Here is a 9,747-nt window from a genome sequence, read left to right as displayed (position 1 = left end):
TGCTTATTGACTAAATGCCACTCAAAAGCTCCGATGTTTTGCTATCATCTGCACATTACAGTGTATCAACATAATAAATCACAGCGTTTTCGGTGGAGTTACAAACACTTTTCTGAAGTGGAACCAGCACCATCAATTTGAAATGTAGCCTGTCCCCTCAGCAATCAGGTCTAAGGTCTAATAGTTCCCTCTAGTGGAGAAATGTATTTTTACACAGTAAAGGCATCTTTCGTACTTGGTGCGATTTGAAGATCAATATTTAAAGTGGGATTAGTTAATATTTCTACAGAATATTGTAAATACTCCTAAATACTATTTTATTTCTCAAAAAGTAAGATGAAAGGGAGATGCTGATGCTGACTATTCTGACTTTTACTACTGAAAACAACAGACGGAGGATTGGATTTATACTTAATTATTGGTCTGGTTATAAAAGAAGAATTGGGCAAATTTCCCCAGACCTTCTGTTCTAATCTGAGTTATAATGCAAAATCCACTAGAAAAATATGTACTTCATATTTTTTTCCTTATAAAACATTAATATTTTTTTGTGTGTGTGCTAAAAGCAATCCTCTACAAACTTTTCCCTAGGTCACTTTCTTCTTAAAACCGTTCTGTTTAAGGCCATTGGCTCCCTGCTGTTTCTTGAAAAATGCATTTCAAAAAGATTACATGCCCTAAAAAAATTTTACAGCTGACTAAAACTGCCTATGGCTGGTAGTTATGGATTTACAACATATTATAAACCCATGTTTCCAGGCTTCTTAAATAACTGCCTAATCTTTTGGGCTGAATCTTTTGGCCTGAAACTGCATTTCTGTCTCAAGGTCAGTGTTGTGGAAAGCTTAAACATGAGGTATGAATGTCATCGCTTGAGGCTCCCCATATACTTGACAAGAGAAAGGCATCCCAGAGCTGATTCAGTTCTTGCGTGCCCTGTGGCAGGGTCTGGCTTCATTCACTACAAAAGGATGGAGTACAAGTACCCTTAATTTAAAAGATTCAATTAAATGCCTATCTTTTGTGAGATAAGCCCAGAACCAGCACAGGCATTCTGTTGCTTACCCTTATTAAAATGTTTTTATTTTATGGCTATGCGCTTTGGAGCAAAGGATTGAACTTTGGCAGGGGCTTTTTGGTGGGAATTTTTTTCAGGCTAACCAGCATCCAGTTATCCATTTTAATCACCTTTCTATTTTTTTAATATTGACACGGAATTCTAATCTATTGAATCCTAACATTATATCATTAATATAAAATTTACACCAATAGGCCAGTGGCCTCCTCAGTCAACTTGGATAAAAGTTATCTATGATTAACATTTTACCCACGAGTTTTGTCATATTTATCACAGCTAGTAAAGGATTGGAACATTGTGCTCTGGTGAAATGCAAATATACTACCTACCTTTTGTGCATCTCAACTAAAAATATTACTGTCTCTATCAAATTATGAGTTCATACCATTGCTTAGGCTTCTTTAGTTGCTAATGCATCTGTGTTAGGTTAATTAATACGTTTGGAAAGCCAAGCAATCATTTCAGCGGAGAAGAGCTTGGGTATCTCAAGTTTTTTCTCAATTGTATCTGTTGGTTCTTCCTTTATAGTCATGGAGGGAAAAGAGCACTTCTAAGAGGGGGTTTCATCTGAAGTGTCTTACATGATTGGATTAGGATGACAAGAATCATGCCACCAAAATTCTTATTTCTGCCAGCTGAGTGTAAAGGGAGTGAAGGGTCACTAGTTCAGATGTAAATAAATAACTATATTCTTTTGATGTCTAAAGTTAGGTAAGATGTATCCAAGCTCCTTAAGCCAATAACAGCATTATTAGTAAATGCTCAATTTTTCTTCTTTTTGCCCTTTGTTGTCTTACTTCTAGTCATATATTTTTCTTTGTATTACTCTAGCTTTCCCTATTGATTTCCTGGGCTTTAAGCTTCTCATTTATTTATTGCATTTGATGGACCTCTTCCATATGGTACGCTGGGGAGCAGTGGGTGGCTGGTTCTAACATCTATTTCCATTTGCCAGTGAACCAGAGTAGGCTTTTAGCTAAAGATTTCCTCCTTCTTGGTGGAGTACTCTTTGCTTTTTCAGCGCTTTTTTAGTTTGTGTTAGAGACCTCTCATTTTTCATTTGCCTTTTTCTATCTGCTTTTCCCCAGTCAACTTCTCTCACAATTTTCATCAGCCATGGGAATTTAGCTATTTTGCAACATCAATTACTGTAGAGGGAATTCACCTTGCCTCTTTTAGACACCTATTCAAATGTAATAACTCACATTCTGGTGGTGCCTTGCCCCTTGCATTGACTGTGAGAGGAAATTGGATGGGAAGAGATCTAACTTTTGGATAACTAACATGAGATGAGATGAAACAGCCTCAGGCTCTAAGATAGGTGTCATGACTTGCCTTCTAGCACTGCCTGTTTCCCTCTGTTGCCTGCAGAAGGAGTCCAGGGCAACTAGATCTAAACCCCTGGTAGATAATTAAAATTACATGACATAAATCCCATCTATCATCTCCAGTTATCCCTCACCGACTCAAGGCCAGGAATTAATACAGCTCTATCCATCGCAGTGAGACCCATAATTGAGTTACCCTGTATTGAGAGCAGTAATACTTTCTGTGTTAAAGGATCACAAGGCATAATTTTAGAAACTTTAATAAGTTGTGTGACCTCCACGCTACATTTCTGAGATTGAATTCTCCCATGGCAAGACAATTGCTTCCTGCATTCTGCCTCCTACCACAGACAAGCCATAAGAAGTAATTCTGATATAGTTTATAAAGACTCTTCATTTTTCCCTTCTGCTGTATTTCTTGTCTTCTATGTTTTAGCACATTGGTAATTAGCATTGAATTATTAGAATATACACACCAGCTAGGAGCGTCTTCGTAGTGCTACCACCACATCATTCACTACTGTCAGCTCTTCCCAAAAGAAATTTTAATTAAATTTCTTTAGCATTCCAGTCATGTGAACCATCCCAGCTGCCAATAATACTTGTATCAGAGAGAATTTCTAATCTAGTTCTTTTTTACCTTGACTTTTAAAATTATTACCTAATGACCAGAAATATGGTGAGTGGTTCCTGAAAAAGAGGATGAAATTGGAAATGTAGGTAAAAAACACAAGTTGCAATGAGTGGAAGTGAAAGAAATTGGGGAAGGGAGAACAGTTAGTACATAGGCCTGTGTTCATTTCATACTACAGAGCCCATAGTGGAACGTGAGGTTCCTGTCTGAATAAACCTCCACTGTCTGCAGATAATCTCATCTTGCTCCAGGCACTGGGGAATCAGTCTACTGTCACAGTCAGTGTCTTATTACCTCAAGTAATAAGATAAGAGATCTGTGCAAAAGATCTAAAGTATCAGTCCCGTTGCTGACCCTATGGGTATTAATAGAATCTCACTAGATAACTTTTTTTTTTTTAAAAAAAAATCCTTTTATTTATTTATTTATTTTTTTAAACCAAGCTGTGAGATTTGTTTGGTTTACATGTTCAGTTTCCCATGGAACTTCTCTCTTGTCCTCATGGCACCTGTAATGCTTCTTCACAGGGTACAGTTACGGCTAACTTATTTAATGTAACGAGTATGGTAGTTACGGAGGTAGCACCTAGATCCTGTTGCAGCTCAACACTGCAGGTACTCTTTTGTTGTGTGACCTAATGGCATAAGTGTATTCATCCATCATGGGACCCAACATTTTGCCATCTTCTGCACCAGAAAAGAAATTGCTTGAAAGTCCAAAGTGGAAGAGAGTTTCTTATTTAAAAGTTTATTCTGCTCTTCAGTGGTATTCAGACCCTGCTGCTCTTCAGTTCCTACACCTCTAACACACTTGTGATCTCTTTTTTACAGGCAGGGAACAGAATTTGAGTTCTGGTGAGTTACCTGTAATAACAGAGGAATTGTGCAGCAAGACTTTGAATGATATCAGGATTCTTACAGTAGTGTGTGGGGAAGAAAGTCAGCCCTGTGCAATTGTTGTCATTTCCTGTCCTACCTCTGAGAGAAGCTGTATGCACAAAAGATTTGATCTAGGTAGAAAGAGAATTTTTTTCAACAGATTGTTTGCATGGCTGTACACACACCTTCACTGAATTGCTGGAAAATCTCATTTCTACAGCCAAACCCATTTTAATGAACTACTCCTTTGTAATTATTCAAGTATCCATCCTGCTGCTAAAAAAAACAACACAGCATAGCGATGATTTAACACAGCTCTGCAGCAATTAGCACTCATAAAACAACAAAGAAACACCTCACAATTCACAGAGGAATCAAAGTATGACATCAAAAGTAACTCATTACAATCACGACAACACACCTCAGTTTTTATAGTAGCAATCACAATGTTTTGGTGGGTTTGACTTCTTCTGTTCTTAAGAATTGTACCTAAAAAGCAGCTACAGAACATACTTATTGCATTTTCAAAAGCATATTAATTAACCATTTCAAAGCTTTTTTTTTTTTTTTTTTTTGGGAGGGGGAATAATAGTAGGAACTAATAGTTAGTTGCTTATTTGCTGCAGATTTTATTTAGTCTAACTCCACTCACTTTAATAAGCATGAAGTTGAAAAAGGAACCATGCAAAAGGAACCATACACTCACAGTTACACCTGTGGCTAGTTTAGTCATCACTTTTATAACTGAATCAAACTCACTTTGCCTTCCTGTTGCCCAGGCATCTGCAAATGGCTTGCTTTCCATTTGAGTGGCTTTGTGATGGTTGCTTTTTTCTTTTCTTTCTTTTTTTTTTTTTCTCAATGCTTCTTTTTTTTTTTTTTTTTTTTTTCTTGGCATTATATTATATTAGTAGCTGATGGCACAGGGGATTTTGACTACTTTTCAGGTTATTGCCATCAGAGACATTCTTAACCATGCTTATTAGACCATCAAGAGTGCTAATTTTCTTGTACAAAGGCAGTTTTGAACTTTCATTAGTGTATTTCCCAGATGCTTTAATTTTCTGATACCATTTAGTATAATAATGTTTGCTTTTAATACGTAAGCGTGGAAAATAACGTACATTGGGAAATGGACAACAAAAAAGCTGTCAGAAAAGCATAAAAGAGCAGCAGATAAGAAAAACAGCATTGCAACATTGTTTTTAGAAGCAATGGAATGCATGAAGAGCAGACATATTGTGATGCTAACAACTTTAATTAATGATGTATAAAAGGTTAAGTATAAATGAGAAAGAGAAGATCTGTTAACAGAAAACATGTGCTAGTATACGAAAATTAGAGTTTAGAAACGTGCAATACAAAAGCAGAGAACTCTGATGATATGTTTGATTGGAAATACACTTGTTGAGATTTTTTTTCTCTCCTGAATGTAAAATGAGGCATACTTGCTAGAGGTAACAAAAGTGAAATTTTGGCTATTGAGTCCAAATAGTTAGCATGAAATGCATACTCCCTTTATCTCTTCCTCGCTCATGTATGACAGTCATCTCTAGGATGGAGTTCAGGACATGTTTGTTTAACCTAACAATTAGGCTGAATCAATAGCCAAGTGGGAGCACTTTTTCAGTGGGGATTTAGTGGTCATGAAAGTGAATGGTCTGTTTCATGGCTGTTAATTCTCTTCCTTTTGCAGATGTGCCTAATAAACACCAACTGGGAATGATGTTCCTTAGTAGGTACACTAATGCAGTTCTTCAGTGGTGGAGTTCCAAGTAATTTATCTGCAAACCATCTCTCTCCACAGCCTCCACTTGGATGTTGTATTAGCTGATCTGTTCCCCTCACCAGAATGGAAAAGAGACTTTTAGTAGAGCAATGCACAGCAAGGCAGGGGACCACTTGCAGAGAAGCTTGCTAAATCTCTGTGTGACTCTTCTTGCCTAACCTTAACCACACCAAACATCTAAACAAGTAGGCTAGATTTCCTGTGCAGAAGACAAGTACCTTAAAAAGATGATTTATCCTCTCCTCAAATAATATTTTGATGAAATGCTCTAGGAAAACAGGATTGTCCCACAGTGATGTCTCTCCATAGAGATGCTCCAGTTGACTGTGTTGGAATTTGTCTTGTCTAATAATTAACATCCAAATATTAGATGATGTAAGCTAATCATCTAGGCTTCTTAGACTGAGAAAAAATACTAGTCATGTGCATACTAATATTGATGATGGTCCTAGGTAGCATGAATCACGCTGGGGATGTGACTCATTCTTTTTCCATGCACTGTAGAGGGAACCAACTAATCTACCTTCAGTTGGAATAATGAAATATAATGAGACTCTGTCAGGTAAAATAGGGCACAGATGCAAATTCCTAATTTCTAGGCATGGAATATCTGGGTGTCTGGTGTAAATAAGACCACTATTTTCACTCAGTATATCTTAGTCACTTATTTTTGGTAACTAAAAGCCACATGGAAGTGCTTGTCTCTTTCCCTCTGTAATGGAGGCCTAAACATGCAGATATTAAATAGTAAGCTCTGTTGAGTGTGTTAATAAGTTCAGGGCTTAGAAATTGCATTGATGGTGCAAGTGCATTGATGGTGCAAATTGGATGAGGAAGATGTGAAGCTTTCTCTTGGCTATTAGAGAGGGCCACAGAAAGACTACTTTAGCCAGTGATCTGGAGAAGGTAAAACAAGACCATTCTATGGATGCTACAAGGTTCTTGTTTTGGTCTGCTCAGGGTGCTTGTATTTACTCAAAGCTTAGCCTGATGGTAGAGGGTGGAGATGGGTCTTTTGCTTTTAGGCGTTTAGTATTTACTTTTTCTATGAGTATCTGCAAAGAATTCTTCTTAAGTAGAAGAGATGGAAAATGCATACAGGAAAGCAATCCATGGAGCAGGTGGCACATGAAAAGTTTCTGAAAGCTACACCATCAAAGGACTCTGCATCTCCTTGTGTTGTTGCCCGTATCTTGTGCAGAATTCTGAGAACAAATCTAAGGTCACTGGATTTATATTAGGTGGCAGATGTGAACCTGCCCCTCTAAATATTATCTTACTATGGTGCCATCCTTGAGGATTACAGTGGCAGTGGAGGAATATGTGAAATAACACCACATTAGTAATAGCACCATAGGCTGGTCCTTGATGTTTATTACAATATTTGTTGTATTGAATCTTCTGGTCACTTCAATCACCAGATAGGTATCTGTTTACCCCTATCTGTCTGGTCACTTACTATCAAAAATACCACACTGAGCAGACTTTCTTCATTCAATGTGTTTGTCAGGAATAAAGGTAGTGACATTCAGAAAAGCCAGGGCAAAACAGATGCTCTTAAATTTTAAATTACCTTTTGTGTTGAGGTACTCTACTGATGGTTCTGCCAGTATATCTCCTCGTGACCTCCCATATATAGAAATATATGGCTCCACCAACAATGAAAGAATGGAACTTGGCCCTCTAGAGGGTGACATTTTTCCATTTGAGGTAATTAAACAGATCCCTGTAGAGAACTTTTTAGACACTGGTCACTTAAGAAGAAATTTTATGTCACTTCCATTCAAAATCATTTTGGTTATTTTACTGTATTGTAAATGGTTGATTTGTAATGAGTGTAGCAGTTTAATTTCCTTTCATTTTAATTTTAAAAATTAACAAAAAAAATCCTTAAAAGATAGAGAACTTGGCAACTATGCTCAAAAGTGAGAGGGACACAGAATCTCTGATACAGTTCCTCCCCCAGAGCAATATAATCACAATTGTTTACTGTCCCAGAGCATGTAAAATATGGCAAGGACATTGCAGACCACAAAGCCACAACTGTTAACACAAAAAATGCTAAGATTTGTAGCCAGTAATCTCTAGAGAAGAAGTAAGTGTGAGAGCAGCACTTCTACATAACAAAGATTGCAATCTGATGCCACTATTTAAACTGGAACAGTTTAATGGGACAGTTCCCAAACTTCTTCACTGATTCCAATGTGTTCCTGAATTCCCTTACAGTTGCAACTACAGCCTTTTGTTCCTGTTTCTGGTTGTGAATCCTACTCTTTCAATAAAACTTTTGTCACACACACAAATACTGAACCCTTGTTTAAGAACCGCTGCTCTTGTATTAGTTTTCCCCCAGTGTATTTCTCCCATGTACTCTAGGCCATTTTGCTTTTCTTTTGTAATGCTCACCAGGCTTTTAAAGAAAGCAGCAAAAATGCATCAGAAATGACGGCACTCATGTAACAACAACTTTGCCACCTGACACTGTAAGAAGGATGAATCACTTGCATACATCTGTGAGTTCAAGCTGCCTCACAAAGTTCTTCAATTAATTTGTTTGGCACGGTTGAGGATAAATGATTGTCTGCGCTGAAGTGATTGCTGTTTTCATTTTCTTTGTTATCATTTCCGTATCTGTAGCTCTTTGACATGGCAAATCACGGCTAAGAGAGAAGTATGAGGTGTCTGTTAGCGGATGGCCCAGCATCAAAAGAGACCAATTAGCAATGTCCCCATCTGCTGCCTAGACTCGTGCTTGCTTCCTGCCGGTTCCTGGAGCCAAGAATTGAACTGGAAGCCTTGGATTTCATGCACAGCAGCTGCAGTCAATTTCTCTAATGTCACACATTGTCCTGAGGACTTGTTATAGGAGCTGAAGAATGGAAGTCTTGTCAGTGCCTTTCTTATTGAGGCTGGCCTTCTCTTAAAGCTTAATACTGTTCAAGAGACCACCACAGACTAGTTGAGATCTATTTAAGACACAACATTAGAGATGGTGTCAAAAAGAGAGCTCTTACTCTTTCACACCCACACTGTGTCAGAAACTGCCCTGCCTGGTTGGAGGGACCAATGTGCTGATATCATCTTCATTAGGTTAAAATCATTAAGTTTTGAACTGAGACTGATGAAGAATTTCAAGGGAGACTGGTGAAAGTCTGCTACAAAACTGACCCTTTATCCAGTGGGATACTAAATCTATAGAACTTCATGTTTGCGTTATCAGCCCATTAACTACTGGGTAAACTAAACGAAATGGGAAGAAAATGTTTGTGCACATACACTTCTCCTATCAATATGGAAACCGTCTGTTAGATTGGGTCTGCATGCACAAAGTACATGTCATTTGTTACTGACATAACCTCTTTGTGGCCCTCAGTTACATCCTTTTGAAAGTTCTGACTACGTGTGGCAACAGAGTTTTCAACTTGTCTTACGTAGGTTTTTGAGGGCCCATAGATTACTCGTAAGGGATCTATTAAGGCTGCTGAGAAAAGGAAATCTCTGCTCTGTTAGCCTAAAGGATCCTCAGGTTTGAAAGGGCTGAAGGCCATTTCACTGGAGATAAGTTCTGTACAGCTAAATGAAAAACATCCCAGAAGCTTGGGGAATACAGGGACCCATGGGACCTATTCTGAAAGAATCTTTGTGAAAAATATGTGGCAGAATAAAAACAGAATTTATTCCCCCCTCAAAGCATAATGATTTTACTTTCCAGCTCATTTAAAGGGCTTTCCACAGCAACTCTAAAGCTCCCAGTCTTTTCCAGCACAACTCCAACACCTAACTTAGGTTCTAGGGGTGGAAATGGGCTATGCTGTGAGAGCTGCTGACTATCTTTGCACTTCTCATTCAGGCATGGAGAAATCTACATCTATGTCAGGGCACGCTGTCCATGATATTTTTGTACTTTTAAAGTCTAAAAGCACTCTGCAAGACACAGATAAGCATGGTCTCCATTGATAGGAGATGAAACTGAAGCCCCAAAAGCTGTAACTTGCTCTGATGCAGGTTACATTTGTAGCAATGAAAGCCCTGATAATCTG

Source organism: Cygnus olor, chromosome 1 (genome assembly GCF_009769625.2).
Source record: "Cygnus olor isolate bCygOlo1 chromosome 1, bCygOlo1.pri.v2, whole genome shotgun sequence".
NCBI classification, from domain to species: domain Eukaryota; kingdom Metazoa; phylum Chordata; class Aves; order Anseriformes; family Anatidae; genus Cygnus; species Cygnus olor.
The sequence above is the reverse complement of the archived record's forward strand: the minus strand, read 5'-3'. Positions refer to the sequence as shown.